Source organism: Ovis aries, chromosome 4, assembly GCF_016772045.2.
Source record: "Ovis aries strain OAR_USU_Benz2616 breed Rambouillet chromosome 4, ARS-UI_Ramb_v3.0, whole genome shotgun sequence".
Classification (NCBI taxonomy): domain Eukaryota; kingdom Metazoa; phylum Chordata; class Mammalia; order Artiodactyla; family Bovidae; genus Ovis; species Ovis aries.
The window spans coordinates 71739041-71765609 of record NC_056057.1 but is presented as its reverse complement, the minus strand read 5'-3'; the positions used below and the strand labels follow the sequence as shown (position 1 = coordinate 71765609).

General features: G+C 43.3%; 1 non-coding gene and 1 pseudogene across 1 annotated transcript; both read left to right on the top strand.

Annotated features, from left to right (window-relative positions):
- The first annotated feature begins 14597 nt into the window (after positions 1 to 14597).
- Positions 14598 to 15005, top strand: LOC101115788 (serine/threonine-protein kinase 32B-like; annotated as a pseudogene).
- A 5136-nt stretch (positions 15006 to 20141) lies between these two features.
- On the top strand, positions 20142 to 20214 carry TRNAC-GCA (transfer RNA cysteine (anticodon GCA)). Its single transcript has one exon. It is a non-coding gene; the product is annotated as a tRNA-Cys (tRNA).
- The last annotated feature ends 6355 nt before the right edge of the window (positions 20215 to 26569 follow it).

Here is a 26569-nt window from a genome sequence, read left to right as displayed (position 1 = left end):
AAGCCGCTTCAGTTGTGTCCGACTCCTTGTAACCCTATGGACTGTAGCCCACCAAGCTCCTCTGTCCATGGGATTGTCCAGGCAAGAATGCTGAAGTGGCTTGCCATTTCCTCCTCCAGGGTTCCCGACCCAGGGACCCAACACACGTCTCTTTACATCTCCTGCACTGGCAGGCAGGTTCTTTACCACTAGTGCCACATGGGAAGCCCTGTTTGTCTAAAACCAGCTTAGCCCTAGAGGCCCAACGCACAGATAAGAGAAAACAGTGTCTGAAAGTGAAAGTGTTAGTTGCTTAGTCACGTTCGACCCTGTGACCCCATGCACTGTAGCCTGCCCGTCTCCTCTGTCTAAGGGATTCTCCAGGCAAGAATACTGGAGTGGGTAGCCATTTCCTCCTTCATGAGATCTTCCCAACCCAGGACACAGATAGGAGAAAACAGCTGTCTACATTTTGGCTACAGAGAGAAGGAAGGAGAGAAGAGGGGGGACTTTCTTATTAACTAAAGTACCGGTGTACAGACACTAAGTGTCATGAGTGGTCCCAGGAACAGTTAGGAAATGGACACTCCAATATCTCAATCTGACCTTGGGGTGAAAAGGGGGAAAAGAGGAAGACAGAATCAGTGCTAATCTCTACCTGTCTTGGGAATAGTGTGTTAGGAGGTGGAAGGTAGCCCATCAAAGAAAAACAAACAAACAACAACAAAAAATACTGGGGAGGAGGCAGAAATCCCTTCATTTTATGCAAAATATCCCAAAGAAAGGAAAGAAAGCAAGTAAGTAATAAATAACATGCCCAAGTTTAACCTGGAGCCAGAACAACCCTCAGAGTTGAGACCCCACAGAATTCCTCTCCTGTCAGCCCCAGGGCTGTTAGCAGGCCACTCATCCAGGTCAGTGGGTGACTCTCCCACCTGGACACCTAGAAGGTCAGCCCCAGGTAAAACAATCTATTGTAGGGCTCTGATGAGAACAAGCCCTGCTTGTTTAAATCAACGTCTCCATGGCATCCATCTCATTTCATCCCATTCTCATCCTTCTCATTTTTTTTTTTTTTTACCCCTTACAGGAAACATCACCAAAACATAAAAGATCAGTAGATCAATAGGGTGTCTAATGGTGGACATTTTCCATGTGAAGCTCTGAATCAACAGCGAACAAAAGCAACTGTTCAGAACCCTCCAAAAAAATTAAAAAATTGCCCAGTAATTTTAAGTTAATGGGCAAGATTAATGGATTGTCATATAATATGAAGGGAAAGTATTAGGGAAAAAAAAAAAAACCAAGTGGCTCTACAAAATTGGTTTGGAATTGGAGTCTACCTGAAGACCTTTCAGCCAGAGGATTACTGTCGGTGGTGCTCGCAGCTAAGCTGTGTATTAATTTGAAAGCCATGCCTTGTACGGATACCAAGCACTTAGTGGTTGGTTTTATGTTAAAAATGCTTAGTATGAAACCTGTGCTGAAAGTTTGCCCAAACATCTCATAGTTGATTGCAAACCCGAGTGCCTGGGGGCTGTGAGCCCACACCTCAAGAATGCTGGTGATTGGGTGACATTTTGGCTCCACACCTGGGTTTGTCGAGGCCTCTTAGCGGCTGCTGGGAATTCGCCCCGCCTGGGGCCCACCGGTCTCCCCGTCACCCCTCTGACAGATGAAAACACAACGGGGTCTGTTGCCTGACTGACACATTCCTCTCCTGTCTGCCTCTGAAAGGACTTTATTTAACCGTCCTGGAGTCGGGCTTTTGAGTGACAGATTGTGAAGGGTAAAAGTCATTCAGTTCCATTAAGCTCTGTAACTGCTCTGGAACAAAACACCTTTAAAAAAAAGTGTTGGGGGAGAGGGGAAAAATAGAGCTGTGGAGAGTAGGGGCATGAGCTTTAGGGAGAGAAAAAGGGGATTCTTTTCAGGTTCAAAAACAATCCTTCTCTTTGCCTCTGTCTATCAATTAGGGCTGCATTCCCAGAGGGAATACGGGCCTGGCCTCATTGGTGTCATTCAGCTGCCAATCTCCTGACAGGGACACCAAAGGGCCTCATGTAGCGCTGCGGAAACTGTCTGTCAGGCCATCAGCAGCTGCTATGACGACATCACCTCAGTTTTTCTATGTCTATTATAGAGAAGGGGGGGTCGGGGTGGGGGCTCACCCAACAGAGCCTGAGAGTCTCGGCTCCAAAGCTCATATTTTCCTTTTCCAACCCCACATTGCCTCCATCCCAGGGTGAATTTCTTCACAAAAACACCGCCAGATTTCCTTGCCTGGCTGGGCAACGGGGTAAATAATAACTCACCAGCTGAGGACATGGGCTTGGGTGTGAGAACGGGGTTCTGTTTCTGGGAAGACTGAAGTCCTGACTGAATACATTCAATGACTCTGGTTCAAATGAGTCCAAAGAAACTGGTGAAAGGTGGCTCAAGCCCCTGAAAGACCTCGGGCCGAGCTGTGTGAAAAGCCATGTGGCCTCCCCAGTGGTTTCCTGCCAAGCTTTAACCTTGTTTGGGTTCCTGTGGGTTTCATTCCCCTGTGAGTTCTGCTTGGAGGCTGAAAGCTTCAGTGGAGCTCTAAACTCTAAGCCAAACTCAGCACCAAGCAACCACTTCCCACTTGTCTGTTTTTCTGCCTCATTCGTTGCTTTCCCCCAAGGCCAGACCCATAGGCTGACTTGGACTGGCCCCAAAGACTCCTGGCCACAGTTGATCACTCTGAAGACCCAAGACTATGAAAGGGGGGTCCCCAAGCTTTGTGGCTTGACTGGGAAAAAATCTCCCTCCTCCCTCTGACTCTCTCCCTGTTCTCCCCTCTTCCAATTCTGCATGAGAGCAGGAAGTGAATCAGAGCCTCACTGGTGACCTGCAAAGATGCCTGGTGGCCTTTCTGTGGCTTGGGATAGCTGCTGTTTCCCTGGGAGCCTTTTCACATCACCGGGAGCTACTTCCAAAGAGTAAGAACAGGACAGCACTTCGTACCAAGCATGGCTGCCAAGTGTCACAGCCGGGCCATTGTGTTGCAATACTTCTGCTTCACGTCAGGAAGGAGACGACAGTACTTCACGGGTTCCACATGAACCGTACAAAATGTTTAGCCAAACCCTGTAAGAACATGTACATAAAGCTGTCTCCGTGCTCCCAGGGCTGTGATGTCTCTTTTCTGTTGCTTCTCCTGTCATTCTGAAAGCTCCACTGGGGTCCTGCACTTCCTGATCGTAAACTCCACTAGGGTGGCTAAAACCTGTTCACACAGCAATACACTGGTCTCTGGCATCTTGATGCTAGACCTCAGGTAATCTGCCACCTCCATGAGGACCATGCCTAGGGAAATTCAGAATTAGCCAGACTTTTGTCACCAAGCATATTTGCAGAGGAGCAAATGGACAGGATAATGAGAGAGAGAAGGAGACTAACTTGATCATAATCTTCCTGCTCGACAGCCTCAAGAAGACACATTCAGGAGCCAGCCCTTTGCCATCTGCAGCAATAGAAGAGCAGCAGCAAAGGGGAGCACTAACAGTTCACTGGGGGTGAATATTTCCAAATTGCTTTGCATGCCCTTCATTGTGGCTGCTGCACATTTTCATTACTGAAGAAGACAGGAAACCAAGCTAAGGGATTGGATGGGGAGGTAGAGATACACACATCCTGCAAGCATCCCCCAAAAGCAGCTTCAGCTATTGGGTCCAAAGATGTTGGAGCATTTTGCTCAGGATGAATTATCTTGAAAATACCACTTGGAGCAGCCTCCAGGGGGCGAACGCCTAGAGCTCCTGGGTGCTGGATGGTAGTATGGATTCCCATCCAGGGGCTCCACCTCACAATCCAATGTCCTGAAAACCAATTCCTTCTCTTCATGATTTTTCGCAAGGACCTCAGATCCAATATTGTAAGATGCTCACATTTTTGGCTTTACCATAGACAGTGGTTTCCAAACATTGCATAAGATCTGAATATGGAATTGTCTGTGCTGGAAAGACAGCTGTCTTTGTTCACCACCTCAAGGAATTCCTGACTATTTGCACCCACCCTGGATTCTACATAGTACTCTCTGGCCTCATGCTCCAACGTCTATTATATTAGCCACTGTGCACTTCTTGATTTTCTTTACGTTGTGCTAGCAAAAACTAAACGATCCTTTGGGCCCTCAACAGCAGTGAGGCTGCCTTCCCTGCATATGATATCCATTGACTAGTACCATCTTTGAATTGTTTATTCTTATATTTTCCCGTGATTAGTTATACTGGGGATAACCTTAAACCAAACCTGGCACAATTCAATTTCAATGGAATAAATATTTGGAATCCAAAGCCTATTTAGTCTTTATCTGTAAGTTCAGACAATTCATTCTCACCAATAGGAGGGGACTGCCCCAATTATGAATTAGTACTCCTTTTATGGACGTAAAAGAACAATCAAATCCATGACAAATGCCACTCATCCATCTTTCATTTTCACTTTCATGAAACCATGAGGCGTTATATATAGGAGGCCCTTGACATATCTTTATGTAAGAAGCACTTGACATGAAAAATATCTAACTCCTTTCCCACACCCCAACTTGGGAAAATTCTAAAACAAGAAATAAATAAATGCATAGCATGTCACCTTGTGCTGATGGTTACTTCTTTTAGTCTCTCTCCAGAAGTGAATAGGAAGTGGGGATTTGAATGACCACCCATAATCTTCACTGATACCAAGCTGGTGAGCATAGCTCCAAAACATTGCCTGGGATGTCGCAAAGTTCTAAAAGATCACATAGACCCATATTCAAAGGTACATAAAACTCCATTATTGTGAAAATTATCTACCACTTTCTCAGCTACACATCCAGCTCTCCTGATACAATAGAAAACTTTGAAGGAATTAGGATACAAAAGTGTCAGAATAACCAAAAATAATTGATTGAAAAAATCCAATATATCAGCTTTAAGTAACAAACTTACATACGAGAAGTGTATTCTTAGCACTTCAAAGAAGCATTTTGGAAAAGTTCATTTGAAAAAAATGAATAGAACTTCTCTATTAAAAGTACAGAGACAGCTGTCAGATCCCAAAATAGTAATAAGGCTAAATTTTTCCAAGTTGAGAACTTGGTCCTGAAAGGTTGTTGCTGGGTTGTGAAAGATGCCGGGATTCTTGGCATCCGGAGGAGAGGAATTCAATCCAGGGCCAGTGATGACGCTTGATCACTCAGAGCTTTTGTGTAATAAAGTTTTATTAAAGTATAAAAGAGATAGAGAAAGCTGACATAGACATCAGAAGGGGGCAGAAAGAGTGTTCCCCTGCTAGCTTTTAGCAGTATGTTATATACCTATACGCAAGCTGTTAGTTAGAGAAAGAAGGTGTCTTAAAACTCAGAGTGGCATCAGGCCCCTCACCCACAACATGCATTTCGAGATAACATTGGCACAAGGTGAGTTATCTGGGGCCATAAAACAATTGACATGAATCTTGAAGTAAGGCAGTTTTCCAAGTAAAGATATAGTTTCATTAACACAGATTAGGAGAACAATATATGAGTAAAACATACTGGTTTGTTGAGCCTTTCTGGGTTCTGAGTCTTAAGTTGAATGGACTTGAAAAAAAAAAGTCTAGGGTAAATACACAGTCCATTAACATAGCTTAAGAAAAGCATTTCCATAAGAAAAACCGCACTGGTTAGCTCAAGATTTGAGAAAAGTTAAGTTCTGGTGGAACCAGGTGTCGTCATGGCAACACAGAATTTTAAGAGAAATCTTTAAAATTTGTATAGATAGATAGATAGATAGTGGAGTTGCTCAGTCGTGTCCAACTCTGCGACCCCATGGACAGTAGCCAACCAGGCTCCTCTGTCCATGGGATTCTCCAGGCAAAAATACTGGAGTGGGTTGCCATTTCCTTCTCCAGGGGATCTTCCCAACCCAGGGATTGAACCTGGGTCTCCCACAATGTAGGCAGACACTTTACCATCTGAGCCACCAAGGAAGCCAAAATTTGTATAGAGAAGGGAAAAATCTTCTAACACCTGCAGCCTATCTCCTCCATTTGGAGACCCTGTAGCCTTCCTGCTTGTTACCCTCTCACTCCTCAGCAGTGATCTTAGACTAAGGATTAAAGATACACAGACACACTTATTGTTTTGTTTTTTTTTTTTTTTACTCTCCTAGACCCTCTGGATTATAATATAAAATGACTTAACTAGAATAACCATTATCTAGGAGAAAACTGTTCTTTTTAAAAAAAGGAACTTAGCTAAGAAAAGTCAATCTAAAGGTAAAATTAACCCAAGTTGAGAGAACTGAGTATTGCATGGACTATAAATTTAATCAAAATATTTAGGGTTTGTCTTGTTTCTTTTGTATGATAGACCACTTTTTTAAAAAGTATGCCCTTTAACTTTCAACACCTGTTTTTTCTTAGAGACAGAAGGAGAAGGAATGGAAAAAAAATAGGACAGAACAAAGCAAGAGGTAGGAAAGAAAGATGGTTAAACGTGTTACTAAGCTTAATAACGACTTACCCCTGAAATGTCCATTCATCAGCTGCGTTAAGAAAGCCACAGAGCCCAAAAGATGAATGGGAGCTCTAGGAAAGCAAGCCAGTCACAGATGACTTTCTTCAACCTGTTGACATTTGATTAACATTTGAACTAAGTAACGAGAAAAGGTTGATCTTGTTCCAAAGTGTAGTTGGGCATCATGGTGCTCCGTTGCCTGAAGGAACTTGTCACCAAACAACTCCTGTCCCATCATATTTTTTTCTAACTTTTACCCTTTATTGCTTTTTATGTGTTTAGAAACTGAAGCGCTTTGTACTAAAATGCTGTTTAATCATTTGTAAAAAGAAAAGAAAGCAAATTCTCACAAAGCACAATGCCTTCTGCTGTCCTGGGAAAGCGTGCCTTTAATTGGAACCAAAAGTCTAGCATTGTTTGTATGTTGAAAATGAATGTATTCCATTCCATTTCACACTTTTTTATTATAATTTTATAGGGAGTAATATTAAAGAAGTTTTGGCAGAAGATGTTTGTTTTAAAATGTGGTTCCAGGAGCCAAAACTCAGTTTTCTTGCCCTTCCCCATTTGTTTCTCTCTGATGGCATTGACAAATTCACAGTGTGAAGCAGCCAATTCTTATTCCTTGCTGGAACCTTTTTATCTTTCCAGGGAAAGGAGAACTTTTTCTTCTAAGACTGTGAAGATGAAAGAATCAAAAGAATCTGATTCATCTTGGTTTTCATTTGTTCAATACACTTGTTCAGAATATTTTAAATGCCCACTTTTCCAAAAGAATTGGATCTGATCTATTTCATAGAAGAGAGAACATGGAACTCAACCAAAAGGTTAAGTGAGACTGGTATAAGCCACAGACAAAAATAATGATGCTAAAAGATGTCATTCTTTTCTTTTTAAGGGTCTCTCTCACCAAGGACGACATGGTTAAGCCACTGTCTCTCTCTGATTCTTAAATACACAACACAAGTAATATTTCATATCAGTCATGCCGTGACAGAATATACTTGTGGCCTTTCTGTAAATTCCTGATAAAGATCTTCCATCTTTGGTTTTGATTTATCTCCTGGTTTCTTCCATGACACAGGCCACCAGGAAAATCAAAATCCAAGCTGAGAGCCAACCAAGAATTTAAAACCAACTTCTTCAATTGGACAAGTTTATGAACATCAAGCAAATTAAAACTTTTCTTCAATTCTTTTAGATGTACATTTTCATTAAAACTGAGTTTCTTCTACTTTACATCGTTGAAATGCTTTTATAATTGGCCATTTTTCAACAACAGTCACACTCATGTACTTTTGAATAGGTGTCAGAAAACACTACTGTGCTGTTAACATTGATTTGACATTTACAATTCAGGCTTCTAATGTGCAGAAATGGCTTTCATACTAGACTGATGCACTGCCTTTTCTAGATGAATGTACATTGTGGTATCTGAAAACGGTAACATGGTTAATCAGTTGCATTCTGAGCATCAGTACTTAGGTGGTGCTTCAACAATATCTGAAATAGAGTAGGATCCCTGGTACAACACAGCTGATCTCTTTGGTCACTAAGCCAATGTGCTCAGTCATTTCAGTCGTGTCCAACTCTTTGCAACCCTATGGACTGTAGCCCCGACGGGCTCCTCTGTCCATGAGATTCTCCAGGCAAGAATACTGGAGGAGGTTGCCATGCCCTCCTCCGGGGGGATCTTGCCCACCCAGGGATCAAACACACATCTCTTATGTAGTACATTGGCAGGCATGTTCTTTACCACTAGCACCACCTGGGAATCCCAGGTGGGATTTACTGAGCCAATAAAGTCTTTTTTGCTTAAAGTAGTTTGAGTCTCCTGTCTGAACTGATAAAGGGAGACAGACAGATAATGTACGTAATCACAATGCAATGTGATAAATCTTCAGGTGAAGAAGAAAACGAAGCGCTTAGGAAGCACTGGACAGACAGTACTGCTTCTTTTGGGGACTCTATGGGTAAAATGACTAGGTCTGCATAGTAGTCTTTAAAGAGCCTCCACCTGGACTCCACCCCCATGTTCTATGATTCAGGGACATGTCGGTTCCTTAGGGCATCTCTCCCATTGTCCATGATGGCCCCACCGGGCATTGGTGTGCTCACGGCCATCTGGTCACTGGGAAAGCCCTGTTACCTTTCTCTGCCTACTTAATGATTCCATCAGATGATTAACATGGTGGGTCATAATTTGGAAATGCAAACCTGTAGCCAGTTAGTGGAAGAGGAAGTGAGCCTGCCAATCTATAATCACACCACCTGAGACACTTCCAAAACTTACCTCAGGACATCCCTGGGTCCTTAAGTTAATCCTTAGATTTGAGGCTTCAGAAAATGAATCACACATGTGTCTTCCTCCCCGATGAGATGTACATTGATCTGGGTGAAGCATCATAGCTGTTCTATGTAAATATGAAAAGCATTTGAATATGTGCTGGTATGGGTATCATAGGAAGGGGAATAAGAATCAGAGAAAGTTCCAGGTATTTTCATCATTCTAACAGTAGATGACAGTATGAGTTTCCCTTCCTGTAGTGCCGACAATTAGGTCATTACATATAGATACTGAATGAACCCAGAAAATGGCTTAGTCTTCTTCCCTCAACACACAGATCCTTCAGCCAGAGAAGTATGCGGGGCCCTCCATACATCTGGACAAAAGAGGCTATTCCTTCCTCCCTCTCTCCAGGCCAACTGTACATTTTAGATGCAGTGGAAATAAAAACATGTCATCCATTGCTGATGGTCCTGAAGCCAGTGCCATCTCAACAGAAATAACTGGCTTCTCACCATCCATATATTCTGTCCTTCAGTGCACCGTCACTCGTATTAGATAGTGTGTGTAATATTACTGTCACTCGATGCTTTTGGGCTTCCCTGGTGGCTCAGAGGGTAAAGCATCTGCCTGGAATGCAGAAGATCTGGGTTCGATCCCTGGGTCAGGAAGATCCCCTGGAGAAGGAAATGGCAACCCACTCCAGTACTCTTGCCTGGAGAATCCCATGGACGGAGGAGCCTGGTTGGCTACAGTCCATGGGATCACGAAGAGTCGGACACGACCGAGTGAATTCACTTCACTTCAGATGCTTTTGAACTGTGGTGTTGGAAAAGACTCCTGAGAATCCCTTGGACTGCAAGATCCAACCAGTCCATCCTGAAGGAGATCAGTCCTGGGTGTTCATTGGAAGGACTGATGTTGAAGCTGAAACTCCAATACTTTGGCCACCTGATGCAAAGAGCTGACTCATTGGAAAAGACCCTAATGCTGGGAAAGATTGAGGGCAGGAGGAGAAGGTGATGACAGAGGATGAGATGGCTGGATGGTGTCACCGACTCAATGGACATGAGTTTGGGTAAACTCTGGGAGCTGGTGATGGACACGGAGGTCCAGTGTGCTGCAGTTCATGGGGTCGCAGAGTCAGACATGACTAAGCGACTGAACTGAACTGAACTGAATATCAGATAGTGACAATAGATAGATATTAGCCAGGGAACTACAAACTGAATAAAACATTCTTTAGTACATCCCAGTATTGACTCACTCAACGACTGGCCATCCTGAAGGAAAAAACATGCCCTTATTTATGTCACAGCCTCTGTGACTGTGTTGAGAGATGGCAAAGTGGGTGGCTGGCTGGCTGGGAGGATGGGGTATACCTATTAGAAGTTAGTACTATGTTAGGTTCTCTGCATCCATTGTGTTTTGTTTCCATGACCATCCTACCATGAGAAAACTGTTTTCTCTGTTTTGCAAGGGAACTGAGGCTCAGAGACATTTGTTAACCTGCCCGAGATCACACACCTAAGAAGCAGTGGAACCTGACTTCAAATGTGGAGGCTGTATTCTTGCCCATTATGCTCGACTACCTCCCCCAGCTTTTGTTCTTTTCCCAGACAGGAGGCAATTCAGTCCCACAGTCCACCCAATTTCTTTTGCTTGACAGATTTTTCTTCAGGTCATCAGATAACACACACAAGGTGCTTGTAACTAAGCTAACAATATCATTCCCAAAGTGTTGTTGGAAATTTACAAAAGTCTTGTATGTCTATTTTTAGCAGACATTACATACATGAACTCACGCTCTGAGAGTACATGACTGTGTATATTGGGGTAAATCCCCATACATACCATCATCTCAAAAAAAAAAAAAAAGCCTTGAGAGAACATTTACCTGTCCAACAAATGTTTCTTGCATATCTCCTACATGATACTGGAAGAATAATAAATGGTTAGGTTAATCTTTGCATTACTTGGGCAGAAACATTAACAAGTGACTCCAAACAGAGGGGAGAATAAACAAAATTTCTATGCCAGTACTATCAGCCACATCCTTTGAGTGTGAAGTGGAAGAATCACAAGTATAGGAAAGAGTTTGAAAGGAAGTAGCATTTTAATTAAGACTTGGAGATTAAGAAGAATGTTGACGACTGCAGGGGAAGAAGAAAATTCCAGGAATGGTGAACATAAAGAAAACAGGGTGTTAGGGCAAAGGCAAGTTTTCACAAAGGTGATAGTCCAATGTGATTAGTAGATAAGAGGTAAAAGCCTATAGAACACTCTTAGGAAGGAAGAGCTGACAGGTGGAAGCACCAAACCATAGAAGACCTCAGAGAGGACACCTGGTGTTTGTTTCTGTCCGCCCCTCTGCCGCCTTTAGACAGCTGCTTCTCCTTCCCTGCGTGTGGTCCTGGTGAGGTTGTCATCACTGAGTTCAGGCACACACGTTCATGGGGGTGGGCACAGCGTTCAGGAGGAGCTAGTCAGGCCAGCAGTAATGACTGACCTGGGGGTGAGCCCAAGATCCCAGCAGGATTCATGTAACTACATCAGAAGAAAGAAATGCCTGTCTCCTCCATTCCTGGATGTGGGCAGCCAATTTCCCCATTACGTGGAAAGAGAGTGTCTGTAAAAGGAAGCCGCAATAATGAGAGACCTGGAGCAAGGAGGTGATAGAGGGAGACAGAGCTGACAAGGCACTGATTGAGCATCTGGATTCACCCATGCCTGAGGCTCTAGATCTCTGTCTGAATGAGCTGCTCAGTTATCTGACTCTAATGTCCCTTTTTGCTTGAGTTAGTTTAAGAGTCCTGACTAGTACAGCTGTGAGTGCCATGCTAAAGAGTTTGAGTTTATTGAGATAGGAGAACCACTGAAAACCTCTACTTTTAAATGCTTGGAGAATAGAGACTTGCACTACAGTGTAAGACTGTGGAGAGGGCTTCCCTGGTGGCTTAGCGGTAAAGAATCTGCCTGACAATGCAGAAGACACAGGTTTGATCCCTAGACCACGAAGATCCCACATACTATGAGGAAACTAAGCCCGTGTTCCACAAGTACCGAGCCTGTACTCTAGAGCCCAGGAGCCCCAACTACTGAGCCCACATGCCGAAACTGCTGAAGCATGAACATTTTAGAGCTTGTGCTGCGCAGTAAGAGAGGCCACCACAGTGAGAATCCCATGCACTGCAAATAGGGAAAAGCCCTCAAAGAAACAAAGACCCAGAACAGCCAAATAAATAAATAATTTTTTTAAAAAAAAAGACTGTGGAGGGAGTAAATAATCTTTCAGGAGTCAGGGGCAATAATCCACAGACCCTTCTAATTCACTATGGGAATGGAAGAAGTGAAACCAATACTACAACCATAACAGGGTGATAAACTTTGCTATCCAGAGTGATCCAAGGATCCACGCTAACTGATGACATAAGTTTGAACTATACATTTTCGTCAATATTATTAGTAAATCTGGATAGTAGCTATCTTAGCCCACAGGGTAACAATATCTCAAAGGGAACAGGTGATTGTAAGGTCAAGAAATAGGGCCTGAAACAGCATTAGTGTAGCAAATGTGAAGCGTCTGGTTACCTCTCTGTCTGAAACCCAAGACGTCTGAAGGAAAAGAGGTGCTGAAATATCTGCAGTTGGCAGTGACATCTGAGAAAGTGGTGCCCACCCACCCCCACTCCACGTATGAGCACAGGGATCATGACTTTTCTGTAAATAGCTCTGAACCTTCTTCTCACCTCCAGCACTGACTTCTCTCTTGGAAAAAGAAGAAAGCTACTTTGTTCTTGGGTCTAGGCCTACAGCTTCTTGTCCCCAATAAGTGATGTTTGGCAGGTCCACATCACAAGATGAACCTTCACCAAATAGGAGCTACTCCGGGCTGGGGAAAAACCCCAAGTGGGCACTTGATCTTCTAAGCCTCTGGCTAAGAGAACATACAAGCCCAGCAACGTCCTTCCTCAGAACTAGGAGGGTCCGCCTCTGGGGCATTTCCTTATCATGCTGATTTAAAATAGCAGCAAGAGATTTGAGGAGATGGCACTGCCAAGTCTAAGCAAGAAGCTTCCCAGGATCCTGGGCTTTGCACTCACCTTTCCTTAGCCTCCGCAGGCTCCTCCTCCCACTGCTGGAGGAGAAGCAGAAGGCCAGCCACTTGTAACTCACACAGGGGAACTTTGCAGTGGAGGTCTGCAAAGGAGGCTGTGGCAGGGGAGGGTGCAGGCAGACCTCTGGACCCACCGTGGCTGAGGCTCAGAGACTCCAAGCTCCCTCTTGCTGCAACAGCCCCACTGTATCTGACTAATTCCCAGACACTCACGTTTCACATTTGCACGACACTAAAGTAGGGGTGCATCGTATAATCAGTGATGTGTCATACTTTAAAATGGGTGTCACTTTTTCCTTTCTTGATGATTTTTGAAATAATGGTATATTTTATAATTGATGGTGTTTTAGGTTCAATAAAATGCTGTATGAGGAATTCCCTGGTGGTCCAGTGGTTAGGACCCAACACTCTCAATGCTAGGGGCCCAGGTTCTATCCATGGTCAGGGAACTAAGATTCTGCAAACAGCACGGTGCAGCCATAAAAAAAAGAAAATGTTGTATATCAGGACCACCTACTCACCATGTAAACTAAGACTTCCTGCCCATTCCCCAAAGACATTTTACAGTCCATTGCAGCAGTGGGAACAGGAATCACAAAAAGTGTTCCCAATACAGCAAGAGAGAGAAATGATCTAGACATCCAGTTCCTCAGAAGTTACAACATACAAAAGAAGGATGACCTGTGAACTATACACATTTGGCAAATGGCATACTGCTGCCTGCTATAAGAAGCCCCCAGCTCCATGTGGTGCTTCTCATCTTTTTGCGGGGTGGGTGGGGGGAGTGCAAAAAAACAGGTGCAAAGTTTATTATTAGAGACACAGAAAAACAAGTGGGAGGGCACAAAGACAGTTTGTTAAGACAGAAGGAAGGTAGAGATGCTCACTTGGGAAGAAAGGGTGGGCACCCCCACCCCACCCCACCTAGTGAAGAGGATCCTGCTCTCATCTTGAGAGCAGATGGTGGCAAAGGTTTGAGAGCAGATGGTGGCAAAGGTGGTAAAGTGATGGAGATGATAAAATGATGGTGACAATGACGAGACCTAACATTTAGATAGAACTATACAGCGTTCAGAACAGCGTTCTATATACACCGTCTTCAAATATCACATAATCTCAGACCCTGCCAGTACTGTTGTCTGTCTTTATAGGTGACGACATTGAAGCGCACACCTGGGTGCCTTCCCTGAGGTTGCACAGTGAATGGTAGAGAAATGACTAGATTCCTGAGACATGATCTTTCCTATGACATTTAACCTATTCCATGAGGGGACGGGGAAGATTTAGCCATAGGAAGACCTTTCTTCAACCCTTTCAAACTCAAGAAGTAGAATAATGATCATGATAAATCTATTTTTTACCAACATTCCAGAAAAAAAATTGTTAGTAAAGACAGTGAAAAGGGGCAAATGCCTGTTTTAAGTCATGGTGTTTAAAATGATGTTTACATTAATATTGATCATTGGAATTTAATATGGTAATTTGCGCCTCAAAGGCACATTTTTCTAATTGTTAAAGTGATATAAATTTAAAAAATAATAATAAGTCCAAAACTTTGAAAGTATTCGCACCACCAATTAGCCCCACGTTGACGAGCGCCTTCAGCAAGCAATCAGCCTGCACACATGAACAGAAAGACTGTGACGGATTTCTTCCTCCTGGGAACAGACGACGCAATCATAATGGAATTAGGGGATGAGGTCAACATTTTAAAATATATCAATACTGAATAGCACAGGGAATTAGATTCACTATCCAGGAATAAACCATAATAGAAAAAAATATTAAAAATAATATACCGGGCCCCACATCCCGGCCGCCGGGCATGTAGCAGCAGCAGCCGCTGCCGCGGAATATGGGCCGGAACCACTCCCACAAGCCCCCAGTGTTTGACGAGAATGAGGAAGTCAACTTTGACCATTTTCAGATTCTGCGGGCCATTGGTAAAGACAGTTCTGGAAAGGTTTGCATCGTGCAAAAGCGAGACCAAGAAAATGTATGCGATGAAGTGCATGACCAAGCAGAAGTGCCTCTAGAGCGACGAGGTGCGCAATGTCTTCCGGGAACTCCAGATCATGCAGGGTCTGGAGCATCCTCTCCTGGTCAATCTTTGAAGTTTATTCCGGAGAAGGCGATGGCACCCCACTCCAGTACTCCTGCCTGGAAAATCCCATGGACGGAGGAGCCTGGTAGGCTGCAGTCCACGGGGTCGCGAAGAGGCAGGCACGACTGAGTGATTTCACTTCTCTTTCATACATATATATGTACAATGTAACTGAGTCACTTTGCTATACAGCAGAAATTAACACAGCATTATAAATCAACTATACTTCAATAAAAAATAAAATTAAATCAATACAAAATCATAGATGATTAGCTCAAATTGGGGGGGTGGAAAGAACTATGACTGGGGTTGTCAAAGCAGGTGATTTGGAGAAAGAAGGGGTTGAGATGGGCCTTAAAGGCTGATTAAGATAAATGGCAACCCACTCCACTATTCTTGCCTGGAGAATTCTATGGACAGAAGAGCCTGGAGGGCTATAGGACATGAGATCGAAAGGAGGTGCCCATGACTGAGTGACTGAGCATAAGATCGAGCTCAGCCTGGAGGAGGAAGGGCACATTCCTCTGTCTGGTAAACAGGTGAAGAAACAGATGAAACCTTATCTAGGGCTCAGAACTTAGCAGGGTGTTCGGTGAAGGTCACTAAGGGGAAATGGAGACAAACAGCAGTCTGTCCCAAGTAAGTGAGTACAAGCCTGGCTAGAGCAGAGGGTCTTATAGAGTAGTAAGAGAGAGATCTTTGGGCAGGTTGCGAAGTTCCTTGACAAGAAACTAAGGTATTTTAATTTTAACCTAGAAATAATGAGGCCACTGAAACCTGTTGAGCAGGAGCTGGTGTGCAACATGTCAGTGGAGGATCCCACAGAAAATTTCTTCATGTAACCATGGGAGAGAATCGTTGAGATAGACAAGACTTCAGCTAAAGTGGTGGATCTGGAGATGGAGACAGTCAGCTTCAATGATGGATCAATGATGGACCAGCCCTCAAGAGCAAACGGCAGAGTTTAGGCTATAAGTGGATATACAAGAGAAATGTCCAACAGCAGGTGAATTGTGGTCTAAACCTGGGAGAAAGGTGAAAAGCAGATAGATAATAGATAGACAGTGCATGCTAAGTCGCTTCAGTTGTGTCTGACTTTACGAACCCATGGGTGGTAGCTGGCCAAGCTCCTCAGTCCATGGGATTCTCCAGGCAAGAATACTGGAGTGGGTTGCCATGCCATCTTCCCAACCCAGGGATGGAACCCATGTGTCTTACATCTCCTGCATCAGCAGGCGGGTTCTTTACCACTAGCACCACCTGGGAAGCCCAAATAGATAGTAGATAGAAAGAAATACAAATTTTTAAAGTTTTCCACATTGATTAATAAATTTCAACAGCTAGTTTTATGTGTGTATAGATAGATATGAATAGATCAGACAGATGGATGGATAGATGATAGATAGATAAGTAGATGGACAGATGGATATGTTTGACGTCTGTATTTTGTATTCTCTCCTCACTCTACTCATCCATCTCCCCTCTCTTGTCTATAGTCCAGAAGCTTATCTCATTAAGTTAAGATACTGATTTTTCAAACAACGACAATATGCCACTCTAGCAACCAAAAAGATTCCAATGAAGCCTGGCTTCTGGTAGCCAGGCGAGGAGTACTGAAGATGGCAACACCTGGGGAAACTGTGATCTGCACCCCTCATTCATTTATTTATTCGTCCCACTAGCATGTACTGAGTACTTCCCACGTGTTGGCACAAGGCTCAGAGCTGGAGAGACGCAGTGAGAGGGACAGTCCTCATTTCATGTAACAAATGTTTGCCCAACACTTTCTACCTATAAACCTCTGTGCAAAGAGCTATGTAAATCGTGGTTCCTGACTTCAAAGGATCACAGCCTCACAAGAAAGAAAATAAACCCCTACTGGCAATATCAATATACATGAAGTCATCACCTTGCAGGGAGTACATTCACGACTCCAGTCTCAAATAAAGTGCTCCACTCCACATGCCCGGGGGGGAAGCAAGGTCTGGGGAGGAAATGAAACCTTTATAACTGTCCGGAGCTTGTGGGATTAACAAGTGCTCTTGTAAAAGTAAATGCCAATGGCGGAACTGCCTATTGGCCAGCTGCCTCCTCAAAGGCATGTATGTTTATTTATTTATTTGTTTATTTATTTGCTAGATTTATCACATTTGCAGCCTGTGCCATTTGGTCTCAGGGTCAAATAAATCTCTTTTAAAACTTTACCATCATTCTTCAGCATGGTGTGCCCCCGTGTGCCCCTGACATTCCTTTCTAAAGGCTTTACAAGGATGGAATTAAATCCATTTTACAAATAAATACACTGGGAACAATAGAGTTTAAATGCACCACCGAAGGGAAAGATAAATTCCAGGAAAAACCTGGAGATAGGATGAAAGCATTCTGCACTCCCTTTCCGAATCTTCAAAATTCCTGGAAAAAAAAAAGAAAGAAAGAAAGGTAGAGGGTAGAACTCTGTCTCTCTTCTTCTTGGCCCCTGTCCCTGTGTAGAAGGTATTTGCTCCAAGAGGATTTGTCACAAGGTGCAGAGAGACAGCCAAGGATCATAACAAAGTGCGTAATGGAATGGACCAGAAATACATTTTTAAGAAAGCTGGCCACATCATTTGGAAATTCAGCCCATGCAGAATCTCTCATCTCCCAAGGCCTAGGGCTGTCTCTGGGAGATAGTTAAACATGTAGAAAGGAGAGCTGAATCTTCAGGTCTCAGATTTAGGTTATTATTCAGCTAGCATCACTAAAACTGTGTTGAATTATCCTTTCATTCATTTGTCAAACATTTATCCAGCACTATGTACTCAGCGCAGGATTAGCTGCCAGGGAGTACAAAAAATAAGGCAGGGCCCCTGGGCTTTTCTATAATGTTATATATATAGTATATATCTTAAATGCACTAGTTGCGGCAAGTGGGGGCTATTCTTCATTGTGCTGCACGGGCTTCTCATTGAGGTGGCTTCTCTCGTGGAGCATGGACTCTAGAGTGCGGGGGCTGAAGGAGGTGCCATTACCAGGCTCTAGAGCACAGGTTCAGCAGGTGTGGAGCACTGGCTTAGGTGCTTCACGGCAAGTGGGATCTTCCCAGACCAAGGATCAAACCTGTGTCTCCTGCATTGGCAAGCGGATTCTTTACCACTGAGCCACCAGCAAGGCCCTATTCATGCAAATTAAAAATTAGAGGAAAATAAATCCTCCAGAAGTTGCTATCACAGAAGGTGCTCAGTTTTAGCAGATGATTGTTTCATTGTCACCTCAGTCTAGCAATTCCTCATTTTTTGTCCAATGTCTTCTGAAAATAGTAAGATATATATTTAGCCTACTATAAAACAACTTGCTTTTTCTCCTATTTCTCAAAGGCACTGACTTATTTTGGTTAAATTAGTTTACTTAGACATTGTGATATTTGATATTTAAGACATGCATTTTTTTGTTGTTCTAGTTATTACATTAAACCATGATATTGGATTAATCAATAGATTTCCAGGCCCAGCTGCATTAAATAAGGGACCTTCTACTCTATAATTTTTACCACTTCAACAACTAATAAAGACCAGCAGCCATGCTTTAAATCGCTATGATTCTCTATGCTCCCCACCCCAAGAAAACACAGGTATGAATAGTAAGAGTTCAGTGAATGTTTAATGGTTTAGACAAGTGCTTGCAAGATCCTGTCACCTTATAACCTACCTCTCCTCCCAAAACTCTGTCAAAATGTGGCAACATTTCTATGCTTTTGACATTGTAAAGATAACTCTAGTTTATCAATAATCCATTCATTTATATTGTACCTTTATTTAAAAAAAAACAAAGACAAAAACAAAGTTTTGACAAGCACTGTGTGTTCTCGGGCAAGTCAGTTTGCTTCTCTGAGCTATAGTTTCCTCATGGGCACTGACCTCACAGGATGGTTTTGAGGCTCCAATCAGATAATGGGTCCCAAAATGCCTGATAAACTGTCAAGGCTGTGAGAGACCAGGAATCTAGCAAGGCTGATACAAGTTCTAAATGGAGTCAAAATTTAAACTTTCCAGTCAATGTTACTGTTTTCCTATTTTTCAAACCAGTATTTTCAAACGAGTATTATAATTGCATTGCTAACTTAATAAATATTAGCTGTATTCAGCTACAGTTTGTGTTAACTAAGTCTTGGAGGACTGGCCTAGAGATTCAATAACAACCCAATTAGATTGTTATTTCCAGGGAATTATACAATCTGTGATCCAAACAACTGACTTAAAAATGAATTTCTAGAACATGATGCATTTACAAATAGGGGTATGCAGCAAATAGGATAGTGAAGCTGATATATGAAAATACTTATGAGAATCATTCCAACACCAAAATGGAACATTCTGCCAAAGTCAAAAACCATATACCCCACGGACATACCAAACCGTGATTTTAACTATTTAGCAAGTTTAGGACTAACAAACTGCAGTTATTCTCTTTCTCATCTTCACAAAGTATTCTGTTAAACAGAACAGTAAATCCCTCATTGGTGGGGTTGGGAGGTAGGATAAACAGAGTAGCCACCAATGAAAGACCCAATGTCAACTCCAAGATTAACTATTTAGCTATGGAATAAGCTTGCTCCAAAAATGCCTGAAGTCCTCTGTACATGGAAAAACCTGGACAAGATTACTGAATTCTATAAAGCTCACAGAAGTGCTAATTTAACAGAACCATCTTGTCTCCCCAAAGTGAATGGTCCTGCTCACTGCCTGCCCCTAGTGACCTTCCAGCCTCAGACATCACCAGTCCATCACATGAACCCTTGGCCTCATGGCCCGGTAAATGCCCACAAATCCCTGGACACCCTACAGCCTTGTAAGAGCTGGTTTGAACATGCTATTCCTGTCTGGCATGTCTTCTCCATTCACTTGTTATGTAGCCTGCTATTTATCTATCAAAATCCAGGTTCACCTCCTATGTGAAGCCCTCCCTTTATCTTCCAGAAGAAAAGGCTTCTTCCTCAGTAGGCCATGTCAGAGCACTGACCACTTGTGTGCTGACTCTCTTCTGTGACATGTCTACAGATCCTAAGTCTTGAGGAGTAGAAATCTCCCCTGATCACCCCTATAGCTTCAGCTCCACATATGGGGTCACATACACAGCAATAATAACAGCAACCTTTTGATAGATTGGGGCTTCCCTGGTGGCTCAGAGGTTAAAGCATCTGCCTGCAATGCAGGAGACCCAGGTTCGATCCCTGGGTCAGGAAGATCCCCTGGAGAAGGAAATGGCAACCCACTCCAGTATTCTTGCCTGGGAAATCCCATGGACGCAGGAGCCTGGTGGCCTACAGTCCACAGGGTCGCAAAGAGTTGGACACAACTGAGCAACTTCACTTTCACTTTCACTTTTGATAGATTGTCCCAGGCACACTTCTAAATGCTGTGTGTATATGTGTGTTAGTTGCTCAGTTGTGTCTGATCCTTTGCAGTCCCGTGGACTGTAGCTTGCCAGGCTTCTCTGTCCATAGAATTTTCCAAGCAAGAATACTAGAGTGGGTTGCATTTTCTCCTCCAGAGAATCTTCCCAACCCAGGGATCAAACCTGAGTCTCCTGCATTGTACGCAGATTCTTTACCATCTGAGCCATCACGGAAGCCCTCTAAATGCTTTACTATATATTAACTAAGTTAATACTCATAAGAGTCTCATGACTATGATGCTACTTTCATTGTCCCCACTTTAGAGATGAGGAAACTGAGGCTCATAAAGATTAAGTGACTTGCTCAAGGTTACATACCCATTAGAATGGCAGAGCTGAGATCTGAAACCAAGAGAAGAGACATTAAGCAGACTAAAAGCTCTACACTTCGATTCCGGATGCCATTCGCACTCCCAATAATTTTCCAGAGGGGAGAAGTAAAGGCTCAGAAGCCAGCCTGCCATTTGACCAGCACTGTCTTTCTTCAGGAGGAAGATGGGATCCAAAGGCACCCCAGGCATTTCCTAGGGTGCAAGTCTGTCTTCAGAACTGCTTCTAACAGAAGGGGTAGGAAAATTCTCCTTTTGTGGCTATTTATATTAATGCCTCCATCTCAAATATAATGTAATTCAAAGCCATTTTATTAGTCCTCTTGGGACTCTTAAAAAAATTTTTTTCTCTGCCAAATTACCTTAGCGCTCCCCTCCCCCCATGATTGCCCTGTTTATAAAATAAGGTCAGGCTCTTTGGGGGTATTTCCTTGTCACTCCTACCTACACCAGGGCACATGAAGGTCACTTTGTTGTCTTTAGTTTCCCTTCCAAACACACCAGGAAGAGCTCAGCACATCTTCTAAACACCAGATTCAAACTGATCCTCCATCTACTACAAGCTCTCAGTGGCTAGCTCTGTGTACTTTCAAACGTGTCATGAAAGCGCTACTTAACACACCTCAGGATGACAGAAGTGACCTGTTTTAGAGGAAATTGCCTTTGCCCCTGACCAATGCCACCCCAGATATACACACAAACTTTGAAAAACAGGGCTGTGCTCTAAAAGTTCTTCTCAGGACACTATGGTACCCCATTTCTTAAGCATGTGACTTAGAATAAAGTCACAAAGCTTCCTTCCCTTCCTCAGACTTGCTACAAGTCCTCAGGCTGCAGAGAACATCAAGGAGGGGCTTTTTATGATTGCAAATCAATCTTTCCGAGGTAATATTCTCTCTGACAGCTACAGTTTATGGAGTGCTTGCTCTGTGTGCCTGGCACTGTGCTAAGCACTTATATCCAGGGAGTGAATGTTGATCACTGACTCCCTATGTCACATAGTAAAAACATGGGTTCCATCCAGAACCAGGCTCCATGAGCTTGAACTGTGTGAACTGTGTGAACTCCACCTCTGCTGTGTGACCTTGTCTAAGTTACTTAACTTCTCTACCACAGTTTTCTCTTCTAGACAATGGGGTTAATAGTAAAGATGTCTAACTCATACAGTTACTGTGAAAGTCACCAGGTGTTAATATATGTAAAGTTTATAAACCAATGCTTGGCCCCTGGTAAACCCTATAGAAGGGCTTGCAATCTGTATTTCTCCTCAACATTGATGCCTCCTCTCTCCCAAAGCCCTAGTTAAAGGAGTGGCCCATCTCCAATATTTACCCTGATTAGCCCAAGCTAATATTCCCCAACTTTTTTATGTTCATGAACCAAGTTCATGAAATAAGTTTCTTTTTATCACAACCAAGTACATTCACAAATACATACAAAATTTAAACAAAAGTTTCACGAAACATTATTCACCTCTACCATAGCAACGTGCTCTGGGATTCTTGATTCACTAAGGTTCTATCTTGTTTCTTTCCTTTGTGTTTTCAAGGTAGCCACAGTTCACTAAATTTATTTCATAATTTACCAATAGGTTGCTATGGATGGTCTGAAAATATATATACTGATCTCAAGTAATCATCATTTATTAAATCCCAACACCATCTCTATTAAGTAGGTACCACCATGAAGTCCATGACAGATAAGGAAACTTAGACACAGAGCAGTTAAGCTACTTATAAAAGATCACACAGCTTTTTAGCTGCTCATACAGGAACCCAGGATAATTGTCCCTGACTCAGCAGCAGGCACTGGCCTATGTTAGCCCAACTAAAGTGGAAATGAATGAGGACATATGGACCCTGACATGATGCTACAAACCTGAGTGGAATAGGTCTGGGAAAGCTCCCACTGTGGACAGTAGAATAGAGAAGGGTAGAGCAGCTCCTCCACAGGATGGTTCTACCCTGAAGCCACTCCACTCTTAAGTGCCCTTTCACAAGCTAGCAAGTTCCCTGTTTGGCCAGTTTGGTTTGGGTTTTCTGTTACTTGTACGCAAAAGTATCTGCATATCCTGGCTGCTGCCCTTTTGTACCCAATAACAATTAAGTGAGGGAAGCAATATAATCGCCATTTGTAGATCAACAAGCTCAGAAAATTTGCCAGAGGAATCCTAGCCAGTAAAAGGTGAAGCCAAGATTCAGACTGAGGTCTCTCTGACTTCTTCTCTATACCGAAGAGCCCACAGTAGATGATGTCTTAAATGATAAAGGGCAAAGAGGAGCGGGGGCCGTTTATGCTGTCCTGCTGTCCTCTAATGAAAAGCCTTCACTAGCACGACACCCCTTCCCCCACCCAAGCACAAGTACTCTTATCCTCTTTTCACTGTATCTTGGTTATTTATGAGTCATCATGAGTTATTTACACTCCTCCTAGGTTCTCTGCTAGATTCTAAGCTCTTAGAGGATGGGGCCATGTGACATGGTTTTCCAGCTCTGTGTCTTGCACAGAAAGCACATAAGAAATACACAAAGGCATTGATTGTCCTTGAATCACTTTTTGTCCCACTTAGAAGTTACTGGGTGGAGTGGGAGTTGGGGGGTGGGGTGGTGGGAAATGCCGCAACATTTAGTGGTGAGTTTTATACAGACGTCACCCAGCATGGTTCTGTCTCAGCTGTGTGCTGTGTGCAGGAGCTCCTTTGTCTCCATCACACAGACAAAAAGACAAGAGCAGGACAGGTGGGATCACTTTAAAAACAGATAAAATATTGGCACTGCCCTTGATGCAGGGACCAGACCAGCTAAATCTGGCCCCTGTGAGTTTTTAGGTCTGATCTAATCCTCATTCTTTACGCCAAATTCACATCCACTTTGGACTGTGTCCTGGCTCTGAGTTCATTTTAAATCCCAGGACCGAGGGCCTTGCCAATATTTTATGTGTTCCCCGGGTAACTCTTGGAGCACCACTACATTCAAGAAACAAACAGCATTAACCATGGCGTTCACCACTTACACTCCTCTGGTGGTTTCCTTGCCTACCGGATGCAGCCTGAACTCTTTGAAGACATTTGAGGTGCTACCCAATATGACCCACTTCATTCTCAGTCTTGACTGAGATGTTTCCTCCACCCTTAGCCAACTGACCTCATCACAGTTGTCCCCAGCATGCCTCACACTCTCCTGCTCCCACGTCCTGGCCCCTGTCCTGGTCCCATCCTTGCTGCATACATTTAAGCCACATGTCCTCTCTGGAAGGCCCAGCTTCTAAATGTACTCTCTCCCCTTTCTGAACCCTCATATCTTTTGCTTATATCTCTCTTAGAGCAGCTATTAAACTCACTTGGGGAACTGGCTTCTAGCAACCAATTAAAATGTAATATTTATTACAATTGCTGCTAACATTTACTGAGGTCTCCAATTGTCAGACATTGTGTTAAGGGCTTTATATTCATTTACTCCTCAAGGAAATGGCAGCCCACTCCAGTGTTCTTGCCTGGGAAATTCCATGGCGGGCTACAGTCCATTGGATCACAAAGGAGCTGGACACGACTCAACACAACATATCCTATGAAGGAAGTAGAAGTGCAGATCACAGAGATAATAGCTACCTACCTTATTATCATGTTATTGTGAACACTGGGTAAGGAACACACGAAAAGCGCTAACCAATGAGCTCACTGGGAGCTGGGCATGTGGCAAGTGCTCAATACATGTCTGTCATCACAACATCATCACCATTATGATCATCTTCATCAGACCCATTTTACAGATGAGGAAACAGAGGCTTAAAGTAATTTGTGCATAGTAAACTAGTAACACGTGGAACTTGTTTACTGAATTAATCACTGCCGTGTACAGCACTTTAAAACAAACCCTTTTAAGGTTGACATTAGATAAACACATCTTTAAACCTGGTTGGAGTTTAGCAGAGTCCTAACCCAGAGATCAGCAATAAGTATACAATGAAAATGAATGATTCCATCTGAAACCATCAAGAGTTTCATGATCTTGCAGGTGGTTTCCACTGGCAGCCATTGAAGTTTTATTTTCCTGGATGAAACACTACTTGCATTTCTGGTATAAGCCTTCCTGAAGGCTTGTTTCCTGTTCTTACCTTGTCCAATGAAGCACTTTCCTTAAGCTATTAAAAATGCCCTCTTACAATGCATGCTATAAACAAAGCCAACGCTTTTTTCACAATTTTAATGTCAGCAAAGCATGTCGCTAATGAAGCAAACAGTGAAGTCATGCTGCCCAGGCTCACTCCACCTGAAGGGAAGGGATGTTAACCACATTATCCACGCCCATGCTTCTCTCCCATCACCCTCCTCTTTGTAGTTTTGGTCCAAGCAGCTCAGGTTTGTTTATGTTGCCATAAATTAAAGGACACGCTTTTTACATGTTCTGAATCCATTTCACTCAGGATGATGGAGTAAGAGAAAAGTGGTTTCCCATAACCCTCTCGAATGTCGCGGTATGAAACACATGCAGACAGGAGGGCATGCTTCCCATCCGAAGGGGTGCATGGCCACCGGAAACAGCACCTTCATCGCGAGCTGTTGACTGCTAGCTGCCCGCTGCGCCAGAGGTGGAGGGGGATCATTTTCACCAGTGCATGAGCTGAAGCCTCTCACTCCAGGTTAACAGTGGGCCTCTCAGCTAACCATGAAAATCGCTCACATATGTTTCCTAGACTCTTCCACAGGGTCTGATTTGACCACAGTATTTCTAATTTGTTTCACCAACACTTGCAAAGTGACCTATGACTTCATCCAAAGTCCCAGATCGTCTCCGTGTGTGCAGCCCCCACACAGAGAGCCCAAGTCAATGAGGACTGCTGAACCTTGAACATCCAGGTTCCTACCCATCCTGACTTAGCCCCTGCTGTATGGCCAGATACAGGCCAGATACAGGGCTCTCAGCCACACTAGGCAAACTGCAAAGGCTGAGCAAACTGTCAAGGAAATGGGCCAAAGGTTAGTGTCTGAGAATGTAAAAGAAAAAAAAAAAAAAAAACCCACCCAACTTACAGAGGCACGTATTTGGTTCAATATAGTAATTACAAAAGTCACAGGCATACAATACCCTCATTCACTCCTAGCTAATGAAAAGGAAAATATTGTACCTTTTCATGTCTCATTTCACTTGATATCTCACCATCTTCACAACAACCTGATGGCCCTGGTGTTATTTTCTCTTCTTTATAGCGAAGAATCCTGAGCCTAAAGTTTGAGTTATGTGACTAAGGTTATTCACCAATTAATGGCAAAGTTAGGACTCCAATGACACTGATGTGATTGGACCAGAGCCTGTGTTATCTAGGAGGGGAAGAGAGTGGTTTTGGCAGTAGCCCTCAGTGCTGATCACCTGAGAATCACCTGGAGATCCTTCTAAAATGCAGACCTACTGCATCAGGACGACTGGGGAAAAGGACTCAGAAGTGGGAGTTGTACTAGTGAGGGTCCTTCAGAGCAGTTGAGCCATCAGGATGTGTACATATAAAGAGAAAAAATTAAGTTTAAGGAAACAGTTCATGTCATTATGGAGACTGGCAATTGCAATATCTACAGCCATCAGACAGGAGACCCAGGAACAGCCAGTGTTGCATTTGATGTTCAAAGGCCATCTGCTGGCAGAGTTTCCTCTTGCTAGTGGGAAGGTCAGTCTTGTGTTCTCTAGGGGCCTTCAGCTGATTTGATGAGGTCCACACACATTATGGAGGGCAGTCTGCTTTACTCTTAAAATCTACCGATTTAAATATCAAACTCATCCAGAAAGGCCTTCACAGAAACATTCAGAATAAAATTTAACCAAAT